The sequence below is a fragment of the Corvus hawaiiensis genome, chromosome 10, assembly GCF_020740725.1.
Source record: "Corvus hawaiiensis isolate bCorHaw1 chromosome 10, bCorHaw1.pri.cur, whole genome shotgun sequence".
Lineage (NCBI taxonomy): Eukaryota > Metazoa > Chordata > Aves > Passeriformes > Corvidae > Corvus > Corvus hawaiiensis.
The window spans coordinates 14,897,058-14,916,255 of NC_063222.1; the positions used below are offsets into that span (position 1 = coordinate 14,897,058).

General features: G+C 37.3%; 2 long non-coding RNA genes across 2 annotated transcripts in view; both read right to left on the reverse strand.

The window, feature by feature from the left end:
- Positions 1–4,616: 4,616 nt before the first annotated feature.
- LOC125330897 lies at positions 4,617–12,526 on the reverse strand. The gene is made up of 2 exons (XR_007205753.1): positions 12,033–12,526; positions 4,617–5,042 (listed from the first exon to the last, which is right to left on the reverse strand). It is a non-coding gene; the product is annotated as an uncharacterized LOC125330897 (long non-coding RNA).
- Positions 12,527–16,396: 3,870 nt separating this feature from the next.
- The window catches only part of LOC125331128, a 43,642-nt gene continuing 40,840 nt past the window's right edge, over positions 16,397–19,198 (reverse strand). The window contains exon 7 of the long non-coding RNA XR_007205865.1: positions 16,397–16,523. This is a non-coding gene — a long non-coding RNA (uncharacterized LOC125331128). The remainder of the gene's footprint in view (positions 16,524–19,198) is intronic.

Sequence of the window (19,198 nt, forward strand, 5' to 3'; positions counted from 1 at the left end):
AATTCTCTCAGGAAAACATGAAGTGTGATAAGACAAACGGACTGAAGAAAATGGTCTAAACCCAGAAAGCGACTGAGAGGAAGTGGCAGAGCGAATAGGCAGCCTACAAATCCCATCAGGGTTTATGGGACAGCCCAGCCCACGCAGGAACGGGGCACAGGGTGCAGTTACACATCTGATCCTCCATGTTTCAACCCCTGTACAGAGTTTGGTCAGCAGAAACCTGCCTTGCTCTCTCCATGGCCTTTGCTGTCTGGCAGGGTTTGTGAAGCTGGGAGCAGGCTGGGAACAGCACTCAGCTCCATCCCTCTGTTCTGTCTGAGACCTCCCCACCTCTGGAGGCCCCTCCACCAAGCAGCTGTAAACAGACACCAGCTCCTTTGCACCTTACAGGCAACACAAAGGGGATCAAAAGTGAAGCAGGAAATCTGGCTGTGGGGCTCTTGTTCACACTTAACACGCCTTTTTCTTTCTGTGTGGGTTTTTTTTTTTTTTAACTATGACAGGATTTTTAGAACTGGAGACACATCCAAATAATGTCAAAAAAGGAAAGATTTTGGTTCTAGTTAGTTATCTGGCACTATCTGTTTAGAAACGTCAGAACAAATAACTCCAATGTCAGATGTTCTAGTTCTGGCAGAGAAAAGAAATACGATTAGATCTGGCTGCCCAGATGTCCCAACATTGAGAATAATATTTTTAAGCACGAACTCATGTACTGCTGCTGCCATGTACTTCAATAGACTTATTTTGTTCTCGTGGGCTATAAATTGTAGTAAAATTGAACCAGATTAATGGTTATAACTGGCCTTTCTTCTGTCAAACATTATTTCAATAGAAAACAAGGGTCTTTATGTGTACAGACTCGAGTTCCTCTTCCCTTGGTAATGTGCAGGTCCTTGTCATTGTACCCTTGCTGAACTATGCAGAAACAAGAGCTTCTAGTTACTATTTCTTTTCACTTATTTGGTGGCACATTTCCCTATTGCCATATGGTGTTTTCTACTTATGTTTATATAAACATAGTTTATATATAAATATACAATCCTATACATTTCTTCATATTGTCATTTTCATTTATTTTCACCTGCTTTCACTCCTTTTCATTTCTAGGATCACTGAGATGACAACAACTCCTATCATGCGGTTTTGTCTCTTTTTCAGTTATTTTTGTACTGGTAGTTTGTTGCATCCAAAGCTCTGTGCGCTGATTATGTTGGTGTTGCTGTGTTTATGAAATTCTCACTTTTATTTTCAAAGGAAAATGCTTGAGCATCAGTGTGAAAGTATATCATTTCCTTTCTTCTGATTTAAAGAAGATAGCTTTATTTGAAAAAGCACTTGAGGATACCTGTTTTTCTCAATAGTTATCTATACTTTTTATTCATTAAACGCAGAGACAAGCTCAACACACAGAAGTGGGGTGCTCATTTTTTGCCTAAATCTTGTGCTATTTAAACCTACTTAGAGTTTCAGCTTTATACACCCATCAGAAGTGGACATCAAGAAAGCAGTTTTGACAGTAGGTGAGTGAGACTCTCCAGTAAAAATTTCCAACCAGATTGCTTTTCCCTGAAATGAATACGCAAAAGGCTGCTTTTGCTCTCTTTAAAATTGTTCACAGGGGTCTCATTATTTGCACAGAGATTTATATAATTGCACCCACTCACATGATTTCAAAAGCTATGTGTATAAAAAAAAGAAGAAAATAAATATATTAATATTTTATTTCTTCTTAATGTCTAGTAAGAAAGTTCAATTACAGCCTCTCTACTTATAAAAATCATACAAAGGTTTCAAGTCTCAGCATGTTCCGGCAGTAAAGTGCAAACAATCTTGTGGTTACAAAGGCTACTTTGCTGAACCTCATTCCTTCTTCTTTCTCTCCCACCAGCTGAATAAATGAGAGACATATTTAGCAGCTTCAGAAGAAACTATTTTCTCATGCTCCCACTAACAAATCAGGGCAAGAAATGACAGTAAGTTACGGGGTAGGAGCAAAGTATGTAGAGAAAGGAGTAAATTAGAATTGATAAGGGAGGACGAGATAAATAAAGAACCCCAAGCCCAAACACCAAATCCTGACAGCAAATGAAAACAGAGCAGCATACATGGAGGAAACAAGATGGTAGAGCATAAAAAAACGCATACATTACAATCTCTTTAAATCAGATTGTTTTCATTCATAATCATATCAGAAATTAGTGGCAATAATATATTTTCTTTTTAATTGGCTTTTTTTCCAATTATTCCAGATTCTTAATCCAGTACATGGTGACACAACATAGACAGAAACCTTCAAAATAAAAAAGAAAGCCACAATACTCTAACCCAGGCACTGATTTGATTAGGAAAACTCACTTGTCATGAAGAAAAGCTCTAAAATCTCACACTAGTTCACAGTATTTCTTCTTATATTTCGGTTCAGGTTCACACCTAAGCAAGATTAAATCTTTGCAGACACCCTCAGTCTGTGCTGGTGGTACCTACAGCATCAGGAGGGTGACTGGGGCCTCCTCATCTAGCAAAGCCCTCCCCAAGCCCTGTGGCAACTGCTTCAAGGCATGCAGTTTCTGGAAGTCATTGCTTAGCTTCCTATCAAACAGTTTCTTACGCATTTGCAGGAATACAAAGTTAGTCAAAACTAACAGTATCCCATGAGAGCCCCTAGCAAGTGCTCTCCAGATGGATGCTGCTGTTCCCTGTGTGGCCTGAGGAGCCTCCCCAGCCCCTCCCCAGCAGCAGATTGCTTTCTGGTACTTGCTCTTTCTGCTGTAAAGGAAGAAAATGACATCTAACATGTTTTGAATTAGAATGACTACAGGTTTTCCCTAAAACAGTGCATTTATATATAGAGAGAGATCTCATCCAAAATGATACAATTCAGGTTTGATTTCTATGACTTTTACCACAGGCAACAAACTTCAGACAGAAGACAGGAGGAGGTAGACTGTCCTAATTGCTCCACATACCCACAATTAATCTATAGCCTCACTACCTGGTTTTAATTTGTGGCAGAAGCTGCCTCACCACATCAAAGATAGTGATTCACCTCTCCACTAATCAAAATTTGAAGAGCTACTACCGATAGTAATTAGAGAGCTAAGGCCAGCCATCATGCAATTCAGCATTAATTAAACATTATTACAGCAGTTTTCATTCAGCTCACAGAGTGCACCAGAAATAGGCACAATAGGCATCATAGATTTTATCTACTTTTCCAGAAATCTTTTGCTCCTTGTGATTAAGGCCATCAGTTCCCTAGTTCACAAAATTCAACCTCCTTTTATTGCTATAAGTTGAAGAACAGTGAGTATTCATAGTCACTTGGATGGTTCCCCCATTTAATAATTATTAGCAAAAGGTAACAGTCCACTTTTTTGCATTTCAGCAATTAAATAGGTACTTAAAGAAAAGACAACATAACAGACAATATATACATAGATACTATAAATCAGTGTCCATCTATTCAGTCAGTTTGGAATTAAGGAAACTTCTTAAAAGCAGATGTACAAGTACTGCTCTTCAGTGATGCTTTCCACTATCTAGCATTTACACAGGGTCTTATTTTAACTTTGGCCAGTCTGTAGCTGGAAAAAAACAGTGGTAAACTGGGGTCCAGCAGTTTCTCATATTCTTGTGGAATAGGCTTGGGTAAAAGAAAGGCCAAATCCTCAGGTTTAATAAACTGATCAAAGTTTACTGTGGACACAGCACTTTAAAATCTTGCTCTGGGGATGGATAAGGCTAAGCTTAAAAAAGCATATAAAAAGAGGTAACAAAAATTTTGATGGTGAAAAAACCCAGCATACTAAAAATAGCAACTCAACATGATAAAATAAGCCCTTGTTTAGTCTTTGTTTGCAACCAAAAATTAGCGTATAATTTGGCAAGAAATGATATTTTAACTCTGTCTCCTCAGGACCAAGCCTGAGGCAATGGTGCTAGCCAAGAGCAAGACACAAGGCTGGTTTTATATGGGAATGCTTGTTCCTGCAGGTATCCACAAGGGACTAGTTCATGAACCATGTGTAGGCAGCTGGGGGAACAGGTTCAGATGAGACAAAAGTCAAAAGCAAACCGCCCCAGGACTTCTGCTTGCAGCATCTTCCTGTGGACTGAGTCCTGGAGGTGCTGCTGCATGGCATCGTGGCTGGCTGAACAAGCAGAGCACACCGCCAATAACCACCTAACTAAGGCAAAATGATTGTATGATTAACATGGCAGGACTTCAGGAGACCAGAGCAGCCATATTTCAAACCCATGTTAAGCTCATTTTGGACCTAAGACAACTTTAATAATGCATTGATTTAATCTGCCAAACGTGTAGCTATAACTGCAGCTCAGTGGATGAAAAATGTTCAGCTGTATGTGTCCATGTTCCACACAATTTCTTCCTTCTACCAATCTCTCTTGATACTTCATATGGCTTAAAAATGGTATGAATGATGTGCATCGGGGCTCCAGGGCATCTGGGAATGGCCCTGGTACTAAAAGGAAGTTTTGCAAAAACAGGATAGAAGGGGACAAGACATCATGAAATATGAGTTTCCAAGTCAACCTACATATCATGGTTTGTTTCCTAAGGAAAGGAAAAAACAATTACAGTGCTCAGCTTCAAATCAAAATATTTTATTGGCATGCCATACAATGCAAACACTGTCAATGTGTAGAAAAAGCAGAAACCTTGGGTAACTGTCAGCAATAGATACAACACATTGTGCATCTGCCCAAGATAACTCTTCACAGTGTGTTTGGGGTTTTATCCCCTGTGTCCATTTGTCATTATTGTCCATTTCTAAGCTGGTGGCAGGTTGCTACATAGCATGATGCTATCCCTGCCGTTTCTTTCCTTTCTCCTAGGGTATGCACAGTTTTTCCTCATCGTTTTTTAATGGAAAGTCTTTTATCATTTCTAGTAATCTAAGCAAATATCTTCCTAACACTGTCTTGTACTATTCATACTGGAACAGTAAGCGCCTTTTATCCAGTGCTTTCTTTTCTGTCACATGCACTGCACAGCCTCTCTTCTTCCAGTTCTCCTATACAGAAAATTAGTCTGGAATTAATTAGGATCTACCTCAGTTTTGCATTCTGATGTAATAAATAGTCATAAATAATCTGTGGATTTCTTCAATTGTCTCAGATCAGTACTCCTAGATTTCTTTCATTCTGTCCAGAATGGTTAGATATGATAGAAGAGACTAGTGTTTATAAGACTTGCGAGAAAGATTCTGTTGGATCTTTTATTAGAAGCTTACTGTCAATTTTGCTCATTAACTTTATAAAATACTGACTTGAGCTGAAAGTTCAAAAGTCATAAACAGCACTAGGATTATGATCCTAACCCAGAAGTTATCTTTTTCTTGTCAAGAAGATTAAACAACACTCAGCTTCTTCTATATGCAGCACCCAACTTCCTCTCTAAATCCATCACAACTGTACCCACGGTATGAATCAGCAGTATCCATGCCCGAAGTGAGGCATTTTTGATGTCTGGCTAGCAAGGATACCAGAAGGGCCATAGAAAAGAAAATTATTACATATGTTTACATTTTTATCCTTCTCACAGTCACTGAGCTATATCTCACAAACTTCTGAAAGCGCCCTGGGAGACCAGAAAGCAAGCCAAGGCTATACAGCAAACAAACATGGGGACGTGATTCTCAGCTCTGCTGGATTATTTGCCCCCATAGAGAAATATATAGAGATACATAAGCACGTTCCCCATTATTTTCAAAATGACTGCCTGGTGGACACCTATATTTCTGAGTGTCAAAACAGTACTTGTTTCCTGGGTACAGCTGTGAGCTTTTTTCTCTCAAGTGTGTGATTCTAGAGGGCAGGGAACTCTCATCTCCTTCTCCCATGAGTTCCTCTAATAAAAATGACTCAAATTTGTGTCTTTTCAGGCCTGATGTGGTGATGAAAGAATACACATGTTAAAAATTTAAAAATAATGGAAACCATTGCAAAGCTACACTTTAATTTGCTAAGCAGAGTAAAACTGAAGAGAAGGCTTAAATAAAAAGAAACTTTGAAGTGCATGGATCAACATTTGTTACATAAGTAGGTTTTTCAAAATAAGTCATTCTCCACTATAACTATACAGCAGAGATAACCCTCATTTCACAACACCCCATATGTTTTTTTATTCTTTTTGTGTGTATGTTTTATTTTTTGCATCAATGAGTCATAAGATGCAAGGAATTAATTTGAATCTTGAAAGCTAAAAGGAAGAGAAGCCGATATGTGTAGCACTGTAGACTCAGATTCTTGTATCTAACTACATAACATATTTTCTTTCCACAGGAGGTAGTTATGACAAATTAGAAGTCTGAAAATTTTCTGATGGTGTAAAGGCTCCAGCTGTCACTAGGGAGATAGTGATCAGATTTCATAGCTGCATGGTCCCATGGCACCACTAAGAGTTCCATATGGTCATCCAAATGTTTCAACTAAACCCACAAAAAAAATTCCACCATGGCTTCTGCTTTTAGAAAAATAAAATTCTTCTTTGTAGGAATTTTTCATAACGTTCCACCAATAAACAGAACTTTCTTGATTTGGTTGTCTGAATAGAAAATAATTGTTATAATCATTTTCTTTGTTTCAGGTTGAAGTGGGTTGAAATAGCAGCAGTGCAGCACACGTGCCCAACCTCTAACTTTCTAATCTAGTACACCTTACATAACATGAAGTAGGTTGGTAAGTGGACATGCAATGAATAATTAAGGTGTGTATATGTACATGGTGGTAAACAGTAATTTCTTCAAACCACTTCTCTTTTGGTATAAAACCACCTCTGTTAAATTGTTAATGCTATTACTGTGGACAGAGACTTTTATTCATGTCAAAAATGTCAGCGTAAGCCTCACACAATAACAAATGACAAATGCATAATTTATTGATTCTTAAATGGCTATGTCCTTGGATGTATTTCTTATAACTAATTTGGTTGGAGACACATCTGGCTCCTGAAGATAGCATCTGTTTTAAAGAAGGTCAGTGCTATATTTTAAAGGCAGAAGAACATAATCTTTTATCTGCTGTGCTCCTCTGCTCTTTTAGCCTACAAATTCAGCTCTCGCTCTGTCTGCTAATTTACATATCAAATCAAAAATTGAGCAATCTGTTGTTGAGTTTTGAAAAAATGATGGACATATACACAGACTGTGAAAATGCAAGGAGAGAATGTATAGTTTTCAAGTGACTGCATATGTGTGAACTAAATTATTTTAAAAAGAAATTAAGTTCTATTATGTTAATATTGCTTTTCAATAATACTTCTTTTTTTACAAAGTTCAATCAATCTGTTTCAATAAATGGTGCTTTCTTGTCCAGAGCTTGTTTTATTTAGATGTACTGCTCCTGAATGTGAGGATAAGATCTTCTTGCATAAAATCTGCAAACACAGAATGCTGCAATGTTTATTCTGCTATTGGGCCATGAACCATGACTTATCCCCCAATAATTCTTGTACATGCAAAGCCTTATCCCTCACATCTTTGTTTTTTCTGCATGATATTTATGCACCTATATATTCCATGTGACTCCAATCAATATATCTTTGTTATTTCATCAAGTTTGCATTGAATTTTAGGTGTATTTATTTTCACCTTCCTCATGGCTGGAACATTAAAATATAAACAAATGCTTAAAATCAGTTTGAAGTTTACATTAAAATAGGCAGACACAAGTACTAACGATTCAGAAACTGCCATTTTAACCCTGTGATGAACATCTAGGCACCTTTTGCTTTTATATTTCACCTTGCACCATACACAAAATGTTTAATTATTTGAGGATTAATGGAGGTAGTTTATAATTAAGCTGAAGTATGAACTGATGTCATCATCTCAGTATGATGATATACAGTTTTATGCCAAAGCACCTGTTGTTTTGGAAGGAAGCAGCTGATATCATTATCTACCCAGCCAGATAGCCTAGTTTCCTGCTGCTTAAAAAATTATCCTAAGGGTTACCTAAGTTGGGGTAATACAGCATTTACTTTTTCATGCCCAGGATAGGAGAGAATGCATAAAATTACATTATTCTCAAAGGTAGAGGGGGAATGGGAGGGGGGGATATGGGGAGGGTCATGATGCTAAAACATTTAATGTTTATTTGTGTGGAATACAAACCTTGCCATTTTTTTCATGCATGAATATACATGCAAAAAGATTTATAACAGGTATGTAAGTATATATATTATTGGACAGGAGTCCTTTATATAGCACAAAGGATAAGATCTACTGCTTTACTGTGGACATTTTTCACCATATGATTGACTCTGACCACTGTATAGCAAAGGTTAACCCCAGCTGGGGATTTCTCCCGTGTAGAGGTACTCAGCTGCCATCCTCTTCTTTGTTCCTGATGTTATGAGAAAAAGAGGTTGCCAGGGCAATTTGGGAAGGGAGAAGCTCTCTTATGGTGGGCACTTGACAGCCATGAGGTCATTGCAGCATCTCATGCCAATGCTGTGAATTAACGCCACATGTATGAAGCACTGAATCCTGGATCCACAACCAGCCTTGGGAAGCCCACGCCTCCATCCGTCCGAGCGTTGTTTTGACAGAGTGTGGAAGCAAGCCCAGTGTTTTTAGCGTGCCTCCAACTAGCAGGCTTTCCTCTCAATTGTGGCATTATGCCAGAGCTGCTCATTTAGGTTGTCGTCAACCTGCACTGCTATAAGGAGAGCTAAAACGCAATACTAGCAAGAACATCTTGACAATTTTTGGCTTTCTCCTGTCTTCTGATGAGAATTTTTTGCCTTTCTCAGCTACATGATGCCACATCCACCAAATTTTCCTTTTGTAATAATGGCTGGTGTGTATTCTGAGCAGGTGCTATATCATATATTGGCTAGGACTGGTCATCTACATACACACAATGTTTGAAGAAGCATAATAAATAACATGATTTCTTGTTTTGCTTCCTTCAATCCTTTTTCATTTGTTTTTTTCCTTTTTTCTCTGTTCTTTCCTCTTATGAACTACCCTTTTCCCCACTCAGTTCTCAAATACATTGAATAGAATATCTCTTCACTCTTCTTTTATTTTTTTTCCGAGAGTACTCCTACAGCTGCTCTTTCCATAGATCCGATACCATTTTAAAAGCAAACAGTGAGTAGGAGGTACATTTCCCACCTCTCCCCAGCTTCCCAGACCTCCTGTCGCTTGGCAGATCATACCACTTAATAATATGAATAAAGCAACTTCTGACAGAGCAAGAAGTTGTGATGGAAAGAATCCTGCAGTCTTTATTCCCACATCTTCTATCCAGTTTTCCTTGGGATGTGTTTTCTGTTGGTTCCTTGACAGTCATCTTAGAGAAATAATATTTCTTGAATGTAACTATTTGGGTTTTGCTGGGAAGGAGAGACAGCACGTTTTTTCCCCTATTTTGAAGTTACCTTATTTCATTTTCATTGGCATTTCTGTGTGTTCTTTCCTTTCTTCTGAACTATTATTGTGCCCATAAGTGTGCTATGCATACTGATGATAAGTGAAAAGAACACTTAAGTGATCTTCAATAGATAAAAATACAGATATACTTACTCATTTCCTGACACCTCACCAGTGTTAACATGGCTTTCTTAGCAGTAACAAACATTATAAAATTAGCACTACTTTGAGGCTTATATCTGTATTACAAACTGGTTTATATGCAATAGATTAATGAATGGTTTTAAGGGATTTTTATTGAGCTTCACATCAGATGGGAAATAAGGTGTGGAAGCTTCCTGACAGAGGAGCACTCATTATGGTGGTTATAATAAGGGTGTGCCAGAGATCAAATTAGCGCCCTGATGGGCTGGAGTTCAGCATCGTGACCATCGCGACATTGCGCACATTAACCATGGACGTGTGCGGAGGCAGAAGGCTCTTGTCTAGATATTTATGGGTATTGAAAACCACAGCCGCCAGTGTTGAATGAAGCTAAGTTTTATCCTAACCTTCTTCCTCTCCCTTTCACATCATAAAACTGCCCTGAAAATTCGGTTTTCAGAAAGTTATTTAATAATACAGAAAGCTATACTGCCACTGTGAATGTGCAGTAATTGCCTTTGGGTATGCACTGTGTTTACAGCTGGTGCATTCTGAGCCTTGGATGCTATTTCTCTATTTGTTAAACTTCAAAGGAAGTATTGCTTGCTATTTTTCATGATACCTAGCATTGGTATCTGACCAGCATAATGAAATGCTGACCAAAGGTAACAGTATAAATTTCTTTTCTTTACTTCTTTTCTTCGCAAAGTGTAACACACAGTTTCTCTAGAATTAGTTAGGATAAAAAGAAAAGTGAAAAGTTTGCATACATTTATAGAAATGAAAAACCTGTCCTAAACAAATTCATAAACAGTGACTGTGAATATTTCTAAGATGATAAAAAATTGGAAACTGTCCTTTATTTCCAAAAATAATAAAACCAGTTTTCCAAAACACAATAGTAATTCATTACAAATTTGTATCAAATCCTTTAAATCTACAAGTTTCATTTCCCTTGAAATTTATTTGCCAAAAATGTCTTATTTTTAAAGGATGAACTTTAAAGACAAAACAAAATTGGAATTGAACTTTAACATTGAGCTAGAGGGAGAAAATCATGGATATATTTTTTTAATGTTTTTGCATAGTTTCATCTTGGAATTATATGGATATTTCTTTTGCAAACTTGGCTTCCACCATTGACACTTTTTCATTTCAGGATCATTAGCTGAATCAATAAAAATTACTTAAGAAATATAATGGACTTGAACATTTTCTGAAGAGCTGACACAGCAGTTTCAGGAATATTTTGTGTGAACTAATCTATAGCTCATACTCTTTGACGGAATTTCCGAAGTCTCCTTAAAAAACTGAGACAAGCAATAATCCAGATCTTTAATGTTTCCTAACTGTTAGCTTCTGTTGATCCTCAATTCATTGAATCAATGAAAGCTTTGTTCAAAACCTGCCAAGGAGCCTCCTCAATTTAACACAAAACTGAGTGGCTTTGGAGTGCTAAAAGTCTTACATAAAAATCTGTCTTAATCAACTTCTTTAAATTTGTTGTGTTCAAAATTTTCCTTCCATACACTAAAATGGGATTGTAGAGTAACCAAAATCTGTCCACTGACTTCTGCTTCACTCTGGTCCATCACCAGAGGCTGAAGACACTGGAACAGCTGCATCAACACAAAAGCATCCAATATGATGCTGTATCAAGCACAGCAATTGCCTTTTGTTTTCTCTTTTGAGGATGTTTGGTTTGTATTTTATTTTTTGAAGACAAAAAGATACTTTTTGGATCTCTGGGAATGTCTGTACAAACATGCAATTCTGTCTGTAAAAACATTTCTCTTCTGAACTAAAAATAAAATTATTTTACATAAGACCTTGGGAAAAATGTGAACCAAAGTGAATCATGTGCCGTATTGCTCCTTGGAATATTAAGGCTAAATTCCCTACTGGCATACACTGACGCAGGTCTGTTGAGTTTGATGGAGTTATTCTATCCCATAATAGCAGAGAATTATGGCCCAGATTAGTTTTGTTACATAAATTAGATTGATGTGAATTAGATAATTAAGACAACGAATTAAGGTATGGAGTTTGTACAATCTGATTCTTGTGAATACATGGGTTGAACATACATGATCAGAATCTACTTTTATATTTTGTATTATTATATTCTGGAGAGGCAAATAACTCCTTGATTCTTTGCAGTAATGGAGAAAAGTAGGATGTTTCTTATGAGGTGACAAAAACTGCAACAATGACAGACTCAGCTAAATCAGTGTAACCCTTTACTAACATGAAAATTCCATTTTTCAGCTCTAGTTGAAGTGTTTAAGATATTATTAAATATCTCAAACACTAAATCACTAAACAAAGAGTAAACCAGTAATTTTTTGGACAGTTCTCAGAAATTTTACCTACACCTTTCTTGTTGCACAACCAGGAAGTTGGACCTCTTCCCTGCTGTGAAAGGGGACAAAAAAGGAGTCCTGGAAAACAGAACCTGAGCTTGATAGATATACATACCATTATAAGTAGGAATCTAGGCAGGCATCTGCAAGGAAAGGAAGTACCTTAAGAGAAACTGCTGCTCCCAGCAGTCCGTTGGATCTTCATTGAAGTCCTGTCCGGGAGAAGAGCAGATGGAAACATCACTCAGCATTGTCTTTGAGAAAATGTGTGTACATCATCTTCTCCCTTTTCCACAAAATCCCCTCCAAATATTTTAAGCCACCACAGGCAAGGAGCTTCCACCACCACTACATGTACTACAGAGTGGGCTTCTAGAGTACAACCATGGTGTGTCTGGATGGAATATGAGTCAGTTAGAAATGATTTATCAGCAGCAATGAGTCTCCTGAAGCTGTAGGGCTGCAGTTAGTGAGGCACTGATCGTGCAAGTCTGCACTTCAGCCTGGGATTTGTTTTCCAGACTATCCAGAATAAAGAAAGAAGGTCTTCGTCTACTGCTAAGACTCTGCTTTTGGCTTACTTTTTTCATTACATGTAGGAAAGCAATAACAAATATGAGCAATATATATTTTGGAACAAAAATGCTCCTGCCACCTCTTCTGGTTCAAAGCAGCCATCAACACTGAGATCAGAGCACAAATAATGAAGGATGGTCACATGTTGGCCATCAAGTTTCAGCTGTGTTTATTGTTCTGCATCATCACATCTTTTCAGCTTTCTCCTAGGGAAGAGAGGGGGAAAATATTAATTATAATAAAAGGGTGATCTATGTGCAAGTGAGGGAGAGGTGAGCTCACTAAAGTAGTGAGTGCTCCCTACTTTAGTGAGGAACATGGCAGCCTGGTAGGAGCCAACAGGCAGACGAGAGATTGGGATCCCATACAGATCCACACCAAGAGGCCTCAGGAAAGAATCTGATACACAGGCAGACCATAGAGGAGATGCACTGTCTCTAGGTTTATTTTGTCTCCTGAAGGCACTGCGAATTTTTGGAGTGAGAACTAGGTTAGAGAAAACAATCCAACCTGTAAAGACATTGTGGGCAGGGCAAACAACTGTTTTTCAGTCTGTTATTTTAACTTCAGACATCTGATCTGAATTCCTCTGGTTTGAAAGTTCATTTCCTCTACCCTGTGTTCAAAAAATCCAGCATTACAGGCTGAAAACCCTTTGGTTTTCCACTATAAAGATAGATAGAATCAGCCTTAACTTCACAGCTACACTCGATTTGCCATAGTAACTACCTATCCCAGTAAACACTTGGAGAGCAAAGAAAAATGAGCTTTCTCTTCATGTCTTCAGCTTTCTCTGTTATACGGACCTGAGTCCTTCAGTCTCCTGATTGATAACTGTGCCCTTCCATGGCTATTTGAGATAATCACGTGGAAAATCAGTGCAAATGACGCATGTTTAATTGGGGCACTTCCAGAAATCCTGCGTATCTGTTGACCTCTCTGAGAGAAATCTGGATCCACTTTGAAAGTCAACCAACAATATCTGGCAGAGCCATAGGCACTCAAACCTGAGATAGTAAATAACTGACATATTCAATGGCCAGAGAAAATGTGAGCCATTCAAATTGCTTTAGCCATGACAAAAAAAAATATTAGATTACATTTAGTTCAGTCATCAATTGGTAAAATTCATTCTTTCTTGTAAATATATTTGCAAGGGTCATGTAACAATCAACACCTAAATCCCCAGCCAGCACAGATTTTCCTCATTCTGCTGCTCAGTGGGAAACTGGCTCCACAAACTCTTTGTGTCCTTCTTTGTGAACACCACCATCACGAGCATGGGCTTTACGCTTTCTTGGTTTTAAACTTCAAGCCAGAGTCAGAGGAGAGAGAAAAAACAAAGCTCCAGAGAAAACCTTACGGAGCATTTGGTATCTGCTCAGGTTGGAAAAAACATAGTAGTTATTTGCAAAATTAATTAACTGTAGAGTGAGCTCTTTAAAGCAATCACATTGTTTCAAATACCAGTAAAATATCAGGCCGACAAAGCAAATATTATATAATTAATATCAAACAATATTTTGTGCTATGGTCATGAACTGTCAAGTGCTTCAGCAAAAAGACATAGCGATACCTTTTGTGCTAAAAAAGCTCTCAGAAGCTACACCAAGAAGATATTTGCTATGTCCCCACCAGAGTCTACTTCATCGTTGAAACATTTGTGTGCCCATTAAAAATACATTTCTAGACTACTTGTGGCAACAGGTAAAGACTAGGCAGCTAGGAGAAGCTGCTTGTTTGCTGAGCCTGCCAGAACACTTCTGTGTCAATAGAGAAAATGTATGTGCACAGCTCTAATGGGATCCCTCTATTGTAGTACCTTGTCATTTTGAGAGCATCTTGCCCTCCATGCCCTGTGAGCATTTTTTACAGTCAGAATCAACATCCCTGAGTTCTTGTTTCCAACTTTCAGTAATGTTTATTATTGTTTGTCAGCAACTCAGCTCTGCTGGAAAAACCTCCTTTGGTGAATAATGAAGTCATTCCCACAGTGACTGCTGGGTTCCAAAATTTTCAGTACTCTACCTATGGCTATTTAGCTGTACATGAGAAGTGCAGAAAATCTTACTTTTCATGGCCCATAAATAAACACCCAATCCAACCCTTCAGCACATTTCTAACTGTAATGCAGCATATAATGTTTCAGTGCACAATACAGATGTTTTCAGTTATTATATGAAGAGGAGACAATGATGGTTAAATATGTGTTTGCATTATAGTCACGGCATGAAATCATTATGTTCAACTTTCCTGATCATTTTCTTCATATAAAAAAGAAAATTCTGTTCAGGCATTATTCTTTCCCACATGGAACAAGTTGCAGAAAAGTCTAAGACATCCATTTATAAACCACTAACTTATAGCAAAATAAAGGGTAACATTTCTGTTTAAATACTGGACTCTTTCCATCCTGTTTCTCTGTTGTTAATCATATACCACCAGGTAGCTGAAATTAGCCCAGGGGATACAAGGACATGAGCAAGAGCAGAGTTGTCCTGTGCGACTTTTCTGCTCAATGCTAACAGCTCAATGAGCCACCACCCTGGGTCTATCCCTGCTGGGAGTTTGACAGGTGCCTATCCTCAGTGGAGCTCCAAAGTGTTCTTTCATGAACACCAGGGTACCACCATTTTTTTGATACCGGTTCTCATCAGCTTTTCTCTGCCTTCTGTTGTCTCTTTCCTTCTCCCCCATTTTCCTGTCCATCCTTCTTGAGAGTCTTCTGGAAAGTTAAGACTCTACACAACAGAACCTTCTGCTGTCATTTCCTTACCTGCTCCAGAGCTATCGCCCTTCCAATCTGACTAACTCCAGTAAATTATTACTTGATGAGAATAACTCATTAGTTCACTTATAAAAAGGCCTGACTTCACAAACAGATATTTTTATGAGTTCTATTTGTGAAGCCACAAATAACTATTTTGGTTATGTGAACAAGCTACATGGATACACACAGGCACTAAATATCTAGGCAACTCCAGACCACAACTTGAGACCATTTTAATGTTAGAAAAATCAATCCTTAAATGGCAAACAAAGTTTTGTATTCCTAGATTGGAAGGGCTGGATTTATGTCTTCAAGAGAACTTATAGTTTGAGATCATTTTTGATGCACAAATTTAGATGAAGTAACAAAAGAGTTATGACACTATTTATCCAAGTACTGAAATCAAAGCAGTAACTAAAAGTGTTCCAAAGCCATCACTACAGAAATTCATACAATTGGTTGAAGTAAACTTTAAATCTTGTTCTCTCTTTCCCTAAAGGACAGAACTGATGTGAGATACCAAGCCAGACAAAATAAGAGAAATCACAAGTACAGCACAAGTTTGATTCTAATTTCAGCAAACCTGAAAATTCTTCAGCCAGGTAGAGAATAAAAGACAGCAGGCTGCCATAACATCGTATGCATTAAATGAAATATTTCAAAAGAAAATGTAAGGCCAAAGCATTCAGAGATGGAGACTTCAAAGAAAACTTCTAATTTTAGATCAGTGATGATGATGAGAAAGTTATCAAAACCTGAGATTTCATAATTAATCACATTTAAGATCTAGCTAATTTTAACATTTCATTTAAAAAAATTGTTTTACTTCTATGAATTTGACCTTGATTGAATGTGAAAACTTACATATAGGGTTTAAACTCATATGCCAGAAAAACTCTGGAAAAATAAGTTGCAGCAGTTGAATGACATGAATTAAGACTGCAGTTAAACGTACTGTTTTTCAGTAGAAATCAAAAGATTCAGTCAGATTCTAAATTCTGATTTTTGATTATAAATTATTCACAAGCAAGTGATTTTAGAAATTGAGTGTATTTGTAATAATTGAACAAAATAAATATGGAAACTTATTTCAGGATATTTAAAGTTCTAAGCCATGCTTCCCACACCTCTGTACCATGCATTGCCTCAATTGGATGACTGATCATGTGAAAATAAAAATCTCCATGACAAACTTTAATCCAATCCTTTCTTCCTTCTTCAAGTGACATCTGAGAGCACTTGCAGGTAGTGTTCTAAACACTGCAAATGAGAAACAAAATTTAGTGCATTCATTACCCATGTCTAAAACAGTTTTCAAGTTGTTTAAAGCAGCCTCCAATGTTTCTTGGAGTCATTGCCTGCAAAATACTGTACATAAGTAATATACTCATTACAAAAATTCAGCACAATTTTTCAATGGATATGGCTGAGTGCTAAGCAGTAAAGAGAGTGACTTTAACCCTTTTCTTGGTTCAGCAATCAAGTTTGAATTGTTTCAATTTGTTTTTCTCACTAGTGTTCAAAAATAAATAGCTTTTGTGAACAAACATCATGTAATGTAGAGGGTTTATTCATCAAAGTTTCACTTTATGTTGATGGTCTTTATTTTGTGTTGTATGTCGACTAAGTTTCATTATAGTCTTCTTGTCACCTGACATAATGACAGAAGAAGGTAGAACAAGAAGTATGTCATTATCAACATCCTTGTTTATTCAATATTTATTTAATTCATGTGTGAATGACATATTTTTAGAGCCCAAAATTAGCACAGTTGAGGGGAGAAGGTGCAGTAAAGGATAGATCAGGAATATGAAGAATGGTATATAAGCAAAGTTGTACAGTATGGGATTATTTCTCTGGGTATCAGTAAATATTTAAATCTTGCTGTCCTCAATTCCACACAGCTACATTAGTCCCACAGCCCTTGAATCCTTTTCCTCTGACTGTAAACCTTGAAAATAATATCTTTATAAAATTCTAAACAAATTATCATGCTTCACAAACTTCATACTGTACCTTGCATATTAATTTTTACATTTAGTAAAAGTGGCTGTAAACTATTTCGACAACTAACATATTGTGGGATGCTACCTGATACCACACTGAGGTATAACAATTATCTAAATTATGCCTTTCAACAAGGTAGGCAAGTCCCTTTATAACACTAAGATTCCAAAGGAAAAAGGGAACAGACACTAATTAGGCATTTGGTCTAACACATTAAATCCTATTTGGGAATTTACCTTATTTACTTTCAGGACTGAATGTGGTGACAAAATGAATGCAACAGAAAAAACCACTTGGGGATATTTTGATCATCTCTACAGCCCTCTAGAAATTTCCCTGTATTACAGGTACAGACCAATTAGAGAGCAACAAAGGTAATTCCCACCACTAACTTTTAGGAAACCAGGCAACACCTTTCTCAGAAGTAAACCACTGGAGAAAAATAAATAGTTTTGTACCTAATAATAACACATCTAACCAAAACATGCTAGTGGTCAGGTTTCAAAATGCTTTAATTATAAATGAGGTGTCTTTTTACTTAAACATGCAAATTGCCAGTGAATTGAGCATATATTGCAGAGTAGGAATTCCTTACCATCAACAACTAATAATAACAATTAAAAAAAAAAAAAACCTGGAGAAAAGCAGCCAAACCATCTGACAAAGCCTAGGGCACATGTAACCCCATCACTACGAATGACTGCAGAGCTTACAAATCGAGCCAGATGCTGCTTCTGGAAGGATTTCATCTATAATACCCGAACCGCATGACAGCCTATCACAACTCATGTTTGGCCTAAAGGTGTGCAACACTGGTGGAATGGGCAAATAATGAGAGGGAACAGGAGCAGAGCCTTAATCCTAACTAAGGAGGGTTTTTTTATTATGGTTTATTGCGTGGTGGGGCTCTTTTAAATTTGAAAATTGAATTTGTTCTACCTGCAAACACAGGCACAGATGGTGCTTCTATAATATGCTGTTATAATGGACTGATTTGTTTGCAGTGTTGCATTCACATCCAAATTCATGTCCAAATGCATTGAGTCTACTGTAGTGTTGCTCAGAATTGGGTCAAATGTAGAGAAGATGAGTATCTCCTTGGTGTATAATGAAGAAATTTGCCCATAGCCCTTCTAGCAGGTGCAGCATCTGTGTTCTGAACTCCCTTCCCCAGCTAGGCTGGATAATAATTGCTGAATGAATAGACTTTATGAAAGGGCTGAAAATATGCACTTCACAGATAGGGATACTGGTAAGGGTTACACAGTCTGGTTACACAATTCTGGCTTCATTTTATCATTTCTGATTTCTTCTGCAAAAGATTGCTAAGCAAGGTTTGAGACAGAGAGACCAAATCCTGACCCCTGGTACTGAGGTTTTAAGTAGACACAATCACTAGAACCCAGTTTTCTCCCGTTTTGCTTCTGTTTGACTACTTTGTAGTTATCTTTATGAAAACCCTTCCTTGATGAGCAGTCATGCCTGTATTTACCTTCAGTGTAATCTTTCCACCAACTTGCACCACATTTTTCAACCTGCATTAAATGACACTTTGGAGGATTATTTGCATTCTGTGTAATTATTTTGCTGGTTTATAACTGTAATTTTCTCTAATAAAAAAAAAAATATTTGTCACTTCTAAAGATAAAGAAAACTGCCCCCTCTTTGTGACTTTTAGGAAAGTTCCTTTGGCACAAAATTAATATTGATACACCAGAATAAGTTCATCACCATTGGGCCATATGCCTAAAAACATGTTTGTTTTACATCTTGATAAATCATAAAAGAGATTTAAGTCAAGAAACTTGCAGAACATCACAGCCAGGAGACGGTAAAGAAACCATCATTCACTGTTAAGTTTAGTCTGTTCTGGGGAATGGAACTATTCTCACATGCACAATTTTCTTTCTTTTTATTCTTCTTTTGGT